Here is a 17,763-nt window from a genome sequence, read left to right on the forward strand (position 1 = left end):
TACAGTGCATTGTACCTCTATGTCAATGCTTCATTGTACCATCGTCATTATCATATCTTTTTGTGTTTACATGTCAGGCCTCACTTTCACTGTTCTTTTATCAGCATTTGGTTACCTTAATTCGGGATAGAAATAAGCATTCACAAGCATTTAAACAATTTTTCTTGTCATCTTCTAAACATTAAAACTGCCAAATGTCTTAAAGATATTCTCCCTGGCTTTGTCTCCAATGCCCACAAAGCAAAATCCCATTAATAGCACCAGCCAAGTTGCAAATCCTTTCAATGCTATAATCAGCTCCATTCCCCTCGGATCTAACTCTCAACTCCCTCCCCTTTTTAGTCACCTTTGGTCATAAGCTCCCATACTCCATTTCCTGTGTATTCATACACATTGCCCTTATTTATCATTCTGAAGGTTATCCTTTCTAGTTGCACCGTCTTTCACTGTATTTTATACTGTGATTCTTCAGTTCATTCGCTTTGCTTGGAGAAATGCAGGAGCAGCAGCCAGTCTGGGTTTTTTATTTCTCTCTCTCTGGCAGTCTTGACTCTCCACTAAGAGAAATATGAGTTTGCCTCACATGCTGCTGGCTTCTCTGTTATGTTGGCCTATAACAACAGCTACTTCTGAAAGCGTTTAATTTTTCCCCTGTGGGATCTAACAGACGTGCTGGAATATAATTACACTCAGTAAATTATCCAGTCATTAACTTTGCCAAATGACGCACTTCCAGGACCAGCTCCTGCTTGGTTTTATTAGTGCTGGCCTGTATGAAGGGCTACTTCTAAAATGGTTTAATCAGTCAGCATGGACTCAGTGTACTGAATGGTCTTCTTCTGCGCTGTGACGACTCTATGATCCTATGAGTGTATTCTGCGGAATCTACACAGTTCAAAACTCATCGGACCAACACACCATGGGTTTTCACTAATTTTACAGGAAAGCTCCATCAAGTGGAAAATGAGAAGAAATAAACGAAGGGACTTGCACCTATACAGCACTTTTCACAGCCCCAGGATGAACCAAAGAGCCTTACAGCCAGTGGAGCACTTTTCAAGAACAGTCATTTCATGATGTGGGAAAAGTAGCAGCCAATGTGTGCACAGCAAACTTTGACAAACAGCAAGGAGATAAGTGACTAAATCGTCTGTTTTAGATGTTGAACAAAAGAGACAAATATTGACAAGGTCTCTGGGAGAACTCTGCACTTCTTTGAATAGCAGCGGATGGGACGTTTAATGTCCACCTGAGCAGAAAAACCAGGCCTTGGCTTCGTATCTCAACTGAAACTGCACCTCCACACTGCAATGATTGGGGTTCAAACCCAAAACACTCTGGCTCAGGGAGGTGAGAGTGCTGCACCTGAGCCAAGGCTGACACTCAAAGTAAACAGTATGGCATACACAGGTTTTGTTGCCCTGGCTTCCTGCTTAATCCAAAAGGATTACAAACAGATGTTTGGTAGTACAGATCTTGAATATTGTTGAAAAAAGAGGCATTTATTGTCAAAGCTTTTTGTCTTGCACTCATCAGGATAATTCGTATGAAAATACCAATGTCAAGAGAAACAACATATTTATACTGTATGAGAGGAGAGTGCTGATTGGTTGGCAAGCAGATTCTGATTGGTAGAGGTGTTGCCATTGAGATGCACCAGTTGATGGTGACTGGCAGTTAACTGTCAAGCATTGTTTGAAATTTTAATCAGGCAGCCCTGGGGAATGTCTCAACCAATCAGAGTCAGGTAGCCTCAAATCTCAAACAATGCTTGACAGTTAACTGTTAGCCACCATCAATTAATGCATTCTCCATGGCAAAGCCTATATCAATCAGAGTCCACTTGCCAACTAATCAGCACTCTCTTCTCATTCAGTATAAATCTGTTGATCCCCCTGACCTTGGTATCTTCTTGCAAATTGTCCTGATGAGTTCAAGATGAAAAGCTTTGACACAAAATGTCTTTTCTTCCAGCAATACCTAAGAGGATTACCTAAAAATTCCAGAATATAGAAGGCGACACTGATCTTCCATGCCTTTTGCACCACGTTGCAGTCTAACACCCTGAGAGTTGCACTCAGATGTTTACAAGATATTTAGTTCCTTTACTTTTTACAGTAAATGGATACTTGCCATGAGGACACATAGGGTTAACTTTCCCAGTATGACTTGCCAGTCAGTAGTGCATTAAGTCTGTAGCTATTTTCTTGTAGACTTCAATTACTGAACAGAAATCAATTATCACTTGTTGTGCTTGTTGAAAAAAAAAGACATGCAAAGAGTGAGATGTCTCCAGGCATTAACTAGATTTTACTCCTAAATTCAGACTATGCAGAAAAAATTTAGGATGGATTTGTACCAATAGTACGACAAGGTGAGGAGTTAAATGTGAGCAGACACCAGGTCAACCCTCAAGGAGCTGTGATATTTTGTGTGAAGACCCACATACAGCTTTGTATAACTCCCAGTATAATTGCATATGGAGTAGTGTTTAATGATAAGCAGAACTATGGTCATAGTCAGAGCACAACGATGCTTCACCTTTCTCCCTTTTTCTTTCCTCAACCCCCTTCCCTTGAATTTTTCAGGTCTTACCTTATATATCCAACTTCATCTACCCACTGCCCATCTCCTCAGGATCACTACATGCAGGGCACACAACATATGGCAAAGAATTGGCATACCTGCTGTGAACTGCGTGTAACATCTGTTCTGAAGGGATCCAGGTTCTATGCATTTCAGCCGTGCAAACTGCATGTACTGAAGCGTCTAATTTAACATTTCTGCAGGTACACTGATGCCTGGCAAGAACAGCAACCAGGGTTTAGTGTTCCATTGGCCAATCGTTTCAAGGGTCTGTTATCCCAAATAGCTGAGGAAGGACTAACTGAGGCAGAATTTCACCATCACGGCTGGATACAGGATAGCTGGCAAACATAGAGCAGCTCCACACCAGCTCAATTCATAAAGCGCTCACAGTTTGATGTTGCTTTTGTACCTGTATCTACCTTATTGTACTTTTGTATCGTGCTGCCCTCTTTGGTGCCAAAGTGAAACCTGAAGGCTTAAATTCGACAGGGTTTTTGCCAGTTTCCAAAAATCACAACACTCTCCATCAGTTAATGTCTTGTTAGTGCTTTGAACAGGCCTAAACATTGGGTTAAACGGGGCTGCTTGCTCATTTTTAGAATGATGAGAACATTGTACTGTGCTGTTGCTTGTGTACAATTACTTGTGAGATCACAGTTAAATAATCAGGACAAGAGGGCACACTGAATGACAAGTGACAGCTTTGTCAGGGAACATCAGATGACCCAAGGCCACTGACCAGCAGCATAAAACTATCAGTTAGAGAGAAGATTTGAAGAGTCCTGTTTGTGTGTTGCATTTGCTGAGTCCATCAGGAAGAAACTGGGCGTAAGAGGAGTGACGATCCCAGGCAGTGGAGGTACTCAGGTCAAAGCCTCCCTGTACATGGACGATGTCACCGTCTTCTGCTCGGATCCGCTGTCGGTGCGCAGACTGATCCACATCTGCGACCAGTTCGAACTGGCCTCGGGAGCCAAGATCAATCATGGCAAGAGCAAGGCCATGTTCTTTGGGAACTGAGCTGACTGATCCTTTGTCCCCTTCACTGTCAGGGTTTACGGCCTGAAGGTGCTGGGGATATGGTTCGGAGGGACCAGGGCATACGTTAGAAACTTGAAGGAGCGAGTGTCTATGGTGAAAAGAAAACTGGGCACATGGGAGTGACGTTCCCTCTCCATTGCGGGTAAGAACCTGGTCATCAGGTGTGAGGCACTCTCGCTTTTGCTGTACGTGGTGCAGGTCTGGCCCATTCCTCACTCCTGCGTGATGGCGATCACCCGAGCCATCTTTTGCTTTATCTGGAGGTCGAAAATGGATCGTGTTCACGGGGACGCGATGTACAAGCCTCTAGATAAAGGGGGAAAAAACGTGTCAAACATCACCCTCATCCTGATGGCCACCTTTGTGTGTGGCTGCTTCAAGAGGTACGTAGACCCTCAGTATGCAAACACCAAGTGTCACTACGTGCTGAGGTTCTACCTGTTCCTGGTGTTGCAAAGGATGGGTCTGGCCACGCTGCCGTGGAACGCTCCAAGTAGTTGGACCGTGCCGTACCACCTGTCCCTCGTGGATAAAGTTACACAGAGAAACACCTTTGACCACAAGTCCACCAGGCAGTGGTCGGCACATATCATCCTAGGAGCCCTGCAAGAAAAGGAGAGGGTGGATCCTGTCAGATGATTCCCTGAGCAGACTGGCAAAGTCATTTGGCAGAACGCCTCATGGCCAGAACTTTCCAATAAGCACCAAGATGTAGCTTGGCTGGTGGTAAGAAAGGCCCTCCCCGTCAGATCCTTCCTACACGCCAGGAGTTTCACCCTCTCCGCACCTTGTCCTCGAGGTGGCTGTGGTGGGGACGAGACCGTTGTTCACCTCCTTGTGGAATGTGCCTTTGCAAAAAAGGTCTGGTGAGAGATGTAGTGGTTTTTATTGAGGTTGATCCCAAGCAGTTCTGTGACACAGGACTCTGTGCTCTACGGGCAGGGACACACACAGAGACAAACATCAACTGCAGCTGAAGGCTCATCAATTCGGTGAAAGACGCTCTTTGTTCTGCCTGAAACTTATTAGTCTTCCAGTGCAAAGCTTTGTCCCCAACCGAGTGTTGCAGACGGACACATTCCAAGGTCTAGGACTACGTGCTGGACTGAAGCTTGGGGCAGCTGCCACAAAGGTGCAATAGGGAAAGGTCGCTGCCTAAGACCTTTCAGCCATAGTGCACCAAGGGGCTGGGAATTGTATAGACCCCCTCAGGCTGTATGACTCACATTGAATGTGTGTAGTGGACACTACATGTATCAGAAGTGTAATGAAGCACCTCAGAGTGCAACATAATCTATACAGATAACTTAAATACTGTTGCCACTGTCTGTAATGACCATGTTGAAATGTCCGTAATGTTCATTGATTGTATTGAAGCACTTCATGATCTATGTGGGAAACTTGAATATGATTGCTCTTATTGTGATGGCTATTTTGAAATGTTTTGTATGCTCTTTCAGATATTTTATGAATAAAGTATATTTTTCCAAAAAAAAGGAGGGCAGAGAACAGGTCTATTCCCTTTTCCACATGCTGTCAGAGAGCTGAAATAAGGGGCAAATAACTGAACAACGGCAAAAATGTTTAAGACGGGGAAATTTATTGCACAGTATCTACAGTAAGATAATGCCTTTAAGTACAATACCTTTTGTGCAGTCTGTCATTTCACCATGGTTACCACCAGCGAATCCTTGTGTTGCTGTGCTATTCTTCATGGCTCAAACAATGGTCCCCAGTGGCACCACAGTGTTTGTTCTTCATGACTGGAACAATTCCCTATGCAAAAACAAAAAGGGAACATTGAAAAAGATTAGGATTAGGAGCAACGTCTTGTGAAGAAGCAGACAGTTTTCAGCCCATGGGTTTGAGCACAAGTTCTGTTGTCGAACCTAATAGTACCGCTGAATAATTGGTCTGACATCCAAACCTATTCATTGAGGACTGGGTTGTTCTTCATAAGGTTTTGATCTAACCACTATTCAATAAGACTGTGGGTTAGATTATTCTGATTAAAATGGAAAATAAGTGCCTATTTAAATGACATGCACCGAACAATTCAATAACCTGTTCTCAAACGTTTATCTTTTTCAACATGCACAGTTCCAAGCGAAACTGAATAATCTTTGTTCCTGCCGGATTTAAGAAAGCTGGTGCCTGAAGTAGTGTTATCAGCTCTAGTTAGATATAAAACCAAAATATGTAGAAATGGACTGGTGAACGTGCTGTGATGTTACTCAGGGGTACTTTGGGATGTAGAGTGTGATGTTCCATTAGTCGTTACCTCAGCTCAGCTGTTTTGCCTTGTTGTTTCTCGCAAGTCGCTTGGAAACCTTGCTAAATGCATCAGATCAAGTGTGGGGATTGAGGAAGTTAGGGTGGGGTCTGGGTTCTGTCAATCTGAGATGGTAGTGGTCCCACTGCAGAACACTTTGGGTCAGGTTTTGCGATAATAACAACGATGACACTATCAATGCTCCCTGTTGTCATGGAGCAAATCAGACGGCAGCTTCTGGTGCCCACATGTGCAGTTACATGTGGGAATCAGCAAGTTGCTGTGCGAGCTGTCCTGTTCTTCCACAAGCCGTGCTACACCAACACCTCGCCAGACTCAGATTGACTCAGCATTAAAATGCATGTAAGGGTGTAAAGCTGGATGGTAACTCAGTAAAAATTCACTGAACATGCCAGAGAAAGTTAGATTTTGATCACACAAGTGTAAGTGAATTTTAACTGTGTAGTAAGCCTTAATTACAGGCAGTCCTCAGACTTACGACACATTTGGTTCCTGAAAACTGCGTCTTAAGTCAAAACGTCGTAACTCGGGACTGATTTTCCCGTAAGGACAATGTTATAAATGGGGAAATGCTTCCTGAACCAATCCTATTTTCACCAAAATAACCCAGAATTTTGTACTCAATCAATTATAGACGAGTAATATAGCAACATTAATGTATTTATGCTGCAAATAGCAATCATATTGACATTTTTAAAAAATCACACAATAAGCAAAAACTGCAAATAGAAACATAGTCCAGTACTGTGCTAATGGCGTTGGAACAGCAACTGAATGCCTTGTGTTAATGAGCTGAGCAGTGCAGGACATCAATGTGCACGTGTAAACATTTGAACTTGTTCACTGGCGTGGCGTCATAAAGTTGAAACCGACATGGGAAAGTCAAAACAGGGTGTCAATCTATAAACGTCATAAGTGCCATTATTTGTAACTTGAGTGTCGTAAAGTTGAGGACTGCCTGTACTGCCAATAAGCCTCTCTGGCACTGAAAATGAACTTTTACAAGAATGGAGTTTGATCCCTTCAGATTTTAATTCTTCTTGGAAGTCTTTTTGTAAATAAATGTTTTGTTTTATCTTTTCTTTCTGCCTCTTTTGTCTCTCTCTCTTTTACTGCCATCTTTTGCTTCCTTGCTCTTTGCTTTCTCTGCATGATTTTACAATGAATTAAATGTTCTAACTAACTTGCTGGTTGTGATTCTAAATGGCTCAGTAAGGGTTCGTTAATATGATTGGTTGAGGAGATGCACTGACGCACTGCTTGCCCTGGTCGTACAGGTCCCAGATCCCCTATAAGGAGCGCCATGGTATTTCAGATGCCCAATGACAGTAGACTGCTGCTCAAAAGCCCATGTAAAGCCTGTGGGCAGCAGTGAGCACAATGTGCAGTGAATATCCGTCATCCGCGCCTGACTGCAAAACTGCATTTCCTAGATGTTGAAAATTTAGTAGTCGGGGAGACCTCACTGATGTAACTTGTGTGTTCATCTTGAAGGTAGCCACGCTGCATCATCATATTAAGGGAGCAGAGATCAGAGTGATTGGAAGATGGGAAGGGGTAGGCCTGTGTGTTTTTTTAAATGGTTAATTATGTGATAATGTTTAATTCAGGCATATAGTGGGTTGAGTGAGCAACTGCAACTGAACCCCAGTACTGTTTCTTTTATTGCAGTTTGACTGGGCGTTAATGTTGGGAGAGGGGGGAGGGGAGGTGAATGGGCAAGGTTTGGCCCAATATTATTGGTCAATGGCTAAAGTTGAAAATAGCCAAGAAAAAAAAGACTGACAAATGTTCACAACAAATACTTCGGTTCCTAAAATGTTTGTTACATAAAGAGGCATGTGCACGAGTGTGAAACATTATTATTTCAAAATATATAAAACTATACTCTTGTTGAGTTTTTGACATTAAACCAAGGTGACTGAATTCAATTTCCACATACTTAAATGTTGAAATGTATATCCTACACAGAAGATGTATTTTCTCTCCTCATACTGCACCATATATCTGCCATCTCTGTGTGTCCATGCAGCACTGTACTCAACAGATGGGGGTATGTAGGCAGATAATCTACTCACATAATACCTCTGGAATCTTTCTCCTGAAGCTGCAGTTAAAAGGGGTAGAAGAATGATGCAAGTGCTTTGTAATTTCCCCTCCCTCTTGAGGAATACCTCACCCCCCCACTCTTATTACTCTGTGGGAAATCACTAAATGGGTGAAACCATATATTATCATGTGGATGTGCATCAGTGCACTAACGCACAGTGTCATAAGGACACCTGTTAGGCTATTTTAAAATATTCCTGTTCAATTGTCTCATTGCCCAACTGGAAATTTAATTACTTGCCACATTTAATAGGCATATATGTAAAGCCCAACATTTAAAAAATGGTATGGAATGTCACCACAATACCACTGAAATTAAATCTCCCTCTAGTTCTGTCTGCCGGGACTCTTAGGTGAAGAGTGATCAGGTAGGTGACTGGTAAATGTAGAATTGTACTGTAGCAGGAATCAATGCTTCAAGGGAGGAGAATTGTAGAGAACATTTATTTTTTAAAACCACAAATGTAAAACAAAATTGATAATTGCAATTAAATTGCTGTGAATATTAGTTTCTGATGAGTACAATCCTGCAGCCATTCCAGTGCAACATGGTGATTTAACCCGTCTAAGGTGTGAGACAACAGCACTCTGAATTGCAGTTACCAACAGGACTTTAATTCCATTTCTAGGGACTCCTGCTGGTGTATTATGAAACTACCACAACTAGGAGCTACACCCTGCCATAAGTGAAGAATTTGAAAGAAACAATAGTTTCCAAAAGTCAGAAAAGTTGGGCAGTTAAATTGAGACTGCGTCTCAGTGTCTCACAAAATGCCTTCAGCGAAATGAACTCATAATATCTGCACATCGTGAAACTTTTATTAAACTTATTATTGTTTATAAAGTTATCATTAATCTGGGTGTTTATGGATAAGCACCATGATTTGTCACTGGCTTTTTATTGTTGTTTTCAAGCAATATTTGCAAGCGCCCTAGCTGTTTTAATTCAGTTACTTAAGTAGGTCTGTTGCTGAGAGTTATTATCTCTGGTTACTGATGTATGAGGCTCAATGGCCTCATAATGTGATGGGAGACACACATCATTACATCATGGCCAACCAATCAGGCACTCTGTTTTATGTACAGGCACCTGTACCCTCCACTCAAAACATGGCACATTCAAAACAAAAATATGATTCCATGATTTGCTGGAAGAATCAACTTACTGTCAATTTGTAAGAATTGAAGTTCCGTGAATTATATGTTAAAATTTGATCTAAATAGCTGTTTACAAAAAATTTTTACATCTGTCTGGTTTTTTTAATCCATCAAATAATAATTTTCCATTCAAGTTTCTCCTTCCTTTCTCAGCTAAAAGGAGTGACACATTCTTGGGTTCCCTGGGTGTTGGCCATGATAAACCTGCATGTGAGCCCTTTAAATCAATGCCCATCATACGGATAAAACCAGGGTTCAGGTCCATATTTTTCCATCTGGTGTGGTCTCACGTACAGGAAAGAAGAATCTAAATCAAGGTGGCTAGAGTGTCATTGGGAACCTTGTCTAATTGAGGTGACCAAGAAAGTTCACTTTTTCCACCGAGCACCAAGGCCTTTGGGACCCCGATGTCAGGACTCAAATGGGGTCCCAAGTCAGCACTTGCCAGGAGCCTCGCCAGGGAAGCTATTTTCACAAATTGGTCGGGCTCTGAGCTTGCCGTTCAATTAACGATGGTGGGTGGACTCCTGATCACAGGGCTGCCAGCTCTCGAGCTGCTGGGGGAGGTAGGTGAAAACGAGGGTGCCTCAAAATGGAGGTTCAGAGGATTGAAATAACATCTTTCAGCAGGACCAAACAGGCAGGCCCTTTTAAGCAGAGGGGAAACCCTTCCGGCAGCAGCATTTGGGCGACAAGTGCAGCCTTTGCTGCCGGCAGCTCCTTCCTTGTACACGTAGATCCTCCGGCTCGATGGCCCTCTTGGACTGCTGCAGGGAGGCTGCTTCCATTAAGTTAGTGGCCTCTGCACATGTCTGTGGGTCACTCTGCAGCAACGAGCTCTGTAAATGGCTCCTAATTGGTGCCTTCGATATACGCATTGGGCTACCTGCCATCTCACAGCAGACAGCCAATGTGCATTCCTAGCCCCAATGCCTCCCACCCCAAGGGTAACCTTCCCCGGCTGCAGAAATGCATTAGAGTGCTGTCCAGACGCAGCTCCACGCGATTTTTCCCATCACCTCCACTGTTTAAAAATAAGGGGCCGTTCATTTGAGACAGACGGCACTGAGCCTTTGGAACCCCCTTCCTCGAAAGGCACTGGAAGCAGTTTGAATATTTTTAAGGCAGAGCGAGATAGGTTCTTGACCAACAAGGGGGTGAAAGATTATCGGGGGTAGGCAGGGATGTAGGGTCGAGGTTACATTCAGATCAGCCATGATCTTATTGAATGGCAGAGCAGGCTCGAGGGGCCAAGTGTCTACTCCTGCCCCTAATTCGTACGTTCCAATGTCCATCCACTCCCTCCATCTCAGGGCCGGGAAAATTTTGCCCCGTCAATTTAATTTTCAGGCACCCTCTCATTAAGACTCAGCTTTCTTTCTTAATTTTTCAAGTGATGTTTTGTTCACATAGAAGTTGGTTTTGCTATTACCCAGAGTCTCTATTATCTCTCCCGGTCACAGCGACTCCTGCCTGTGAGCCAGCTACAATGCAGCAAATGCGTGACTTCTGGAAAACTCAGTCATTCCTCAAATAAAGCCATACTTGGAGCTGCAGTAAATCAACCATCTACAAAACACATCAAATTTCTTACTGGATAACAGAGCTGTGAATATCTTTTTCATATCACATTGAAATAAACATGCTAATTCTTGTCAATTGTTAAAAATTCTGTGCATTTCTTTCCCTGCCCTGTTGCCACACATAATAGTTTAATTAAGAAATAATCATACGGGATTGCAGAATGTTTGAGGGAATATGCAACATCAACACGTGGGCTCCTGGCCTGGGTTATGCTCAATGATTGGGAATTTCAATATAATGTCGGAAGATCATGAGTTGCAGTTCAAGCATTAATGAACTCCAAGCTGTGTGTATCTCAAGAGGGCTCATCACATGAGGGATTGTTGTGTTGTGAGGCACAGTGAAGTATTGAAACAATCACAACCATGATACAAAGCCCAACACTGTATCCACATGCCTTGGAGTCTGTTAACATCATTAAATCAAACTTACATGTTTGACAGCTTACAAGTGGAATTATTTTACTGCATGCTGTTATATTACAAAAATCCAAAAAAAATATGAACAGCTGCAACAGAAGGTGTACAGGGCAAACAATCTGAATTAGCATTAAATGTTGAAAACAAGCAATTTGTGGATTTTGTCCTCCTATGATCCATAAAATGGTAAGGGTAGGGAAGGAAAATGGAATTAGAGTAGACAGTTCCAAATGAGGACCATTATTAGCATAGGTGCATGGGCTGAATGTCCATATTCTATGTTGTAATTTCTGTTGGCTTAACTGCAACCATGCCCCCATGCAGAGAGGTACATGGCTGACTGCACTGCTTTAATGGCATATGCAAGGAGCACACATAGGTAAGAGCTGGATACTGTTTGACATAGTGTGGAAGTTTCCTGGCAGGCAATCCAATACAAAAAGCAGCTATTCTTCTATAAAACAGGACGACTTCCAGCCTTTGTCTTCCTTGCAAGCTGGCCTCCATAGACTTCCTTCCAGGGCTGCCCTTGATCCTACTCACATGTTCAGTGGTTCACTCAGCACAGATCCACTGACTCTACAGCGCAGAGTCCTGATTTCTGAGCAAGTCCATGAGGGTGAGAGTGAGTGACAGTTCATCATCCAAAAGACTGCCCTCCTCTTCTTCTGCTATAGCTGGCCTGTGGACCTAAAAAGAGGCAAAAGAGCACAAGAGTCAGCAATTAATGGCAAATAAACAGTAGCAGATGAGTGACACTCTGAGTAGCGCCAGGTGTGTGAGGGAGCGAGTTCAGTGAAAGAGAAAACAAGGGTAAAATGACCAAACACCCGGTGGAATATTTTCCTCCGACTTCACACCCCACAGTTCATTATTGGCAGCCTCTTGCCCTGTTGTGAACACTTGGGTTGATGGTGGCCCACGTCCTGTGGGAGTCTGCTCCCTGTCTACCAGCTCGTCCCACAAGGTGAAAAGAAGCAGGTTAGTGTGTGGCCTGTTGAGGGGTTGTGTGTGTGTTTCAGGATGGCATAGCTTGGATCGTGAGAGGAGGAAGCAGCAGGTGTGGGGAAGTGAGGCAAGGGAGCAGGAGCAGGTACAGAGTGTGAAAATGACAGCAGGGGTTGCAATGAAGTGTTATGTGATTGGAAAAGAGGGATAGGAAGTGGCGAAGAGAAGGTTCATGAGTGCTGATTGTTCAAGGCTGAGCAGGAAAATGTGAGTAGGGGTCTTACCTTGATGGATATGTTTAAATCACTGAACGTCTTTTCTGTACTGTTGTCAGGTTCTGAGTGAAATGCTGCATGAATTTACCTGCTTGGCCTCCTCTGTCCAGTTGTTGGGCTTTTTCCTGTGGTATCCTACTTCCAACAAGCAGGAAGAGGACATTCTTCTCCCCGCTGACCCTCTCCATAAGGACCTACATGACATTGCCAGAATATTTTGGGATCTTGCAGTATTCATTTTCAATTGACTGCCGTTCACAGTGCAGAATCATGAAACAGAAACAAAGTATACCTCCCCTTTAATAGGTGCTGGCTGCCTCTAGATTGCATCACCTCTTCCCAAATCCCTCTTCCCTAATGGATAAGTTGCAAATAACCAGCCTGATAGCACCAACAACTCACCTATCATATTGAAGTGAGGCACGAATCTAAAAGTAGTTTATACCTCTCACCCATGTCAGTCGGTAACAAGGAAAACCATATCCGTTTGTAGAATATTTGATATTTTACAACTAGTAAAGCAGATGAAATAAACTCTTGATGTTTCTAATGCTGGTTGTAAAGTCATATATATTCCTTCTATGTCGCCTCCCTGTCACCATATGGTTCATCAGTTGAGAGAATGAGTTATTCTAAGTCACCTCATTGTCAATAAAGTTCAGGATGGCCCACAGCCGCAGTGTAGGATAGGACCCTTCCCAATCTTTCCAACCCTCTCTATCCATGGGTACTTGGGTACTTCACCTTTGGAATGTGAATTGAGGTGAATATTCAAACTTACAGGCTTAAATAGTAAACCTCTGCCAGTAAAATTAGTTATCACCATGTGTATAAGTACAAACATTTTAATGATCTTCTAGTGCAATATCCATTAAAAACAGATCTTCCCGTTATTCATCACAAACAATGATAGTCACTAAACTCGCTTGCCTTGGCAATCACATGCTAGAAAGAGCAGATCTTGAATTCTTGTAACTTTGGCAGGGAAGTACACAGAGTCAGCAGCCAGTTATGCAATCACTATGCCTGATCCATCCATTTGCCAAACACGTCATATTATCTGCTGTATATGATGTGCATATACCTTTAAGGATGTATTTCTTAAACCACTGCTAATCATTATTCGGCAGGCTGTGATGTATTAATCCCATGACTTATAGTCAATCTGTAAGCAGCCATGGTCAAGGTTAGGCATGTGCCTCACAGTTCCCCAGTTAACTTTGTGTGTTATATAGTCTTATCTTCAAATAAAGAACCCACATTATTGTTTCACCAATCCTGTTGTATGATTGATATACTTACATTGATGAAAAGAAGAATATAACATTGTTCACCAATGCCAACTACAATTCTTCCCTATGATCTGCAGAAATCTGTTGCAGCTTCTTCCCCAGTTACCTGATGGTATTTTGCAAAGCCTCAGTTTTGCCTTTGGAATACTTCTGTGGTGGTAACATTGGCCACTATTATTTTGCACATTGTCACAGCACTCACTTTAAAAAGCACGTTTTGACAATTTGTGTTATCTGTTATGATGCCGTGTGCTGACTAACAAGATTATTCCCTTTTCCTCACTGACTTCAAATAGTGTGAAACCAGACAGACCACCCAGCATCGACCTCGGCTCCGGAAACAACAACGCAAACTCAGCCCTGTCAACCCTGCAAAGTCCTCCATACGAACATCTGGGAGCTAGTGACAAATTTGGGAGAGTTGTCTCTGAGACTAGTCAAGCAACAGCCTGACATAGTCATCCTCACAGAATCATATCTTGCAGATAATGTCCCAGACACCACCATCACCATCCCTGGGTATGTCCTGTCCCACCGGCAGGACAGACCCAGCAGGGGTGATGACACAGTGGTATACAGTCAGGATGGAGTTGTCCTGGGAGTCATCAACATTGACTCCAGAAGCCATGAAAACTCATGGTTAAACATGGACAAGGAAACCTCCTGCTGATTACCACGTACCACCCACCCTCAGCTGATGAATCAGTGTTCCTCCATGTTGAACACCACTTGGAGAAATCAATGAGGGTGGCAAGGGCACAGAATGTTCTCTGGGTGGAGGACTTCAATGTCCATCACCAAGAGTGGCTCGGTAGCAGCACTACTGACCGAGCTGGCCCAAGTCCTAAACTGACATAGCTGCTAGACTGGGCCTGGGGCAGGTAGTGAGGGAAGCAACAAGAGGGAAAATTACTTGACCTCATCCTCACCAACCTCTCGCCACAGATGCATCGTCCATGACAGTATCAGTAGGAGTGACCACCGCACAGTTATTGTGGGGGCAAAGTCCCACCTTCACATTGAGGATACCCTCCATCGTGTTGTGTGGCACTACCACCATGCCAAATGGGATAGATTTTGAACAGATCTAGCAACTCAAGACTGAGCATCCATGAGACACTGTGGGCCATCAGCAGCAGCAGAATTGTACTCGAACACAATCTGTATCCTCATGGCCCAGCATATCCCCCACTCTACCATTACCATCAAGCCAGGGGATCAACCCTGGTTCAATGAAGAGTGCAGGAGGGCATGCCAGGAGCAGCACCAGGCATACCTAAAAATGAGGTGTCAACCTGGTGAAGCTACAGCACATGACTTTGCCTGCCAAACATCATAAGCAGCAAGTGATAGACAGAGCTAAACGATCCCACAGCCAACGGATCAGATCTAAGCTCGAGAGTCCTGCCATATCCAGTCGTGAATGGTGGTGGACAACTAAACTCACTGGAGGATGAGACTCAACAAATATCCCCATCCTCAATGATGGGGAACCCAGCACATCAGTGAAGCATTTGCTACCATCTTCAGCCTGAAGAACTGAGTGGATGGTCCATCTCAGCCTCCTCCAGAGGTCCCAGCATTACAGGTGTCAGTCTTCAGCCAATTCGATTCACTCCATGTGATATCAAGAAACAGCTGAAGGCACTGGATACTGCAAAGGCTTTGGGCCCTGACAATATTCCAGCAATAGTGCTGAAGACATGTGCTCCAGAACTTGCCGCGCCCCTAGCCAAACTGTTCCAGTACAGCTACAACACTGGCTTCCATCCGGTTATGTGGAAAATTGCCCAGGTATGTCCTGCACACACAAAGCAGGACAAATCCAACCCGGCCAATTACTGCTCCATCAGTCTACTCTCCATCATCAGCAAAGTAATGGAAGGGGTCAGCAACAGTGCTATCAAGTAGCACTTGCTTAGCAATAACCTGCTCACTGACACCCAGTTTGAGTTCCACCAAAGCCACTCAGCTCCTGACCTCATTACAGCCTTGGTTCAAACATGGACAAAAGAGCTGAACTCCCAAGGTGAAGCAAGAGTGACTGCCCTTGACATCAAGGCAGCATTTGACCGAATATGGCATCCAGGAGCCCCAGCAAAACTGGAGTCAATGGGAATCGGAGAAAACTCTCTGCCGGTTGAAGTCATACCCAGCACAAAGGAAGATGGTTGTGATTGTTGGAATCATTTCGATTCCAGGATATCACTACAGGAGTTCCTCAGGGTAGAGTCCTAAGCCCAACCTTTTTTAGCTGCTTCATCAATGACCTTCCTTCCATCATAAAGTCAGAAGTGCAGATGTTTGCTGATGATTGCACAATGTTCAGTACCATTCACAACTTCTTACATACTGAAGCAGTCCATGTCCAAATGCAGCAAGATCTGGACAGTACCCAGGCTTGGGTTGACAATGGCAAGTAACATTCGTGTCACACAAGTGCCAGGCAATGACCATCTCCAGCAGGAAAGAATCTAACCTTCGGCCTTTGACTTTCAACAGCATTACCATCACTGAATCCTGGGGGGTTACCATTGACCAGAAACTGAACTGGACTAGCCATATAAATACTGTGCCTACAAAAGCAAGACAGAGGCTAGGGGCAAAATATTGTTGTCGGTGTGCGTCCCGATGTCATCACACGGCATTTCGATAGTTCTGGAGGCAGCTGCGCATCCATCGAACTGTCAGTGGCCTATTAAGGTCATTAAAAAAGTTATTTACCTTATTAACAACGCTGCTGGTCCAACCTTAAGGTTGGCGGGGGGCAGGTGAAGAGCCCAGGCAGCCTTCCCATTTTTCAGGAAACCTCATCCATGGGCGGAATGAGGTTTCCTGAAGGTTTTATAAAATAATTAAATTAAATTTTGTAAACTTCTCAAACATGTCCCAGCTCATGTGACATGAGGGAACATGTTTAAATAATTTTTTGTAAAAGGTTTTATTAGCTACTTAATCTCCCTGAGCTCTGTGCCTCAGGGAGGTATCTGCGCTCTTTCGTGTGCATGTGCAAAAGAGCGCAGACCCCGACTCCCTCTCCTCCCGCCGCCCGCACAGGTAGCGCTGAGCTTAACTGGCCCATCCGCATAAAATGGCGGGGCACAGCCGATCGCAGGCGATGATCGGCTCTGCGCCCTCTCCCGAACAGCCCGCCCACTATAGGTAAAATTCACCCCAGGAATTCTGCCACGAGTAACTCCCCAAAGCCTGTCCACCATCTACAAGGCACAAGTCAGGAGTGTGATGGAATACTCCCCACTTGCCAAGAAGCTGGACACCGTCCAGGACAAAGCAGTTCGCTTGACTGGCATCACATCCACAAACACTCACTCTCTCCACCACCAACGCACAGTAGCAGCAGTGTGTACCATCTACAAGATGCACTGCAGGAATATATCAAGTTCCTTAGACACCAGCTTCCAAACCCATGACCACTACCATCTAGAAGGATAGGGGGCAGGAGATAGATGGGAACACCACCATCTGAAAGCTCCCCTCCAAGTCATTCACCATCCTGACTTGGAAATATATCACCGTTCTTTCACTGTTGCTGGGTCAAAATCCTGGAACTCCCTCCCTAACAGCACTGTGGGTGTACCTACACCACATGGACTGCAATGGTTCAAGAAGGCAGCTCACCACCACCTTCTCAAGGACAACTAGGGATGGGCAATAAATGCTGGACCCAGTCAGTGAGGCCCACATTCCCTGAATAAATTTTTTAAATCCCTCAGAAATATACATTTGCTGTGAGATTGAGATTTGTATCAATACAGGTTTGTTTATTTTTACTTTGGTGTTGTAATTTGAGTTCCACAAAATGACACAGGAGCTCAGGCATGTTCAGTAAAAGGTTCCTAACAGCAGCACCATCTTTTTAACAGTTCTCCATCTAAGTAATCCCGCCTTTGTGGGTTTATTTGATGATAAGTGACTCTTTTGTTGACAGAAATGAAAATCCAGGTGTTATTAATACTGACATTAACATTTATTCATCTATTGTAGTTATTTATCCTCGTTATTTATTTGAAAATGTCTAGACTAGTACTGAAATG

Source organism: Carcharodon carcharias, chromosome 8 (assembly GCF_017639515.1).
Source record: "Carcharodon carcharias isolate sCarCar2 chromosome 8, sCarCar2.pri, whole genome shotgun sequence".
NCBI lineage: Eukaryota > Metazoa > Chordata > Chondrichthyes > Lamniformes > Lamnidae > Carcharodon > Carcharodon carcharias.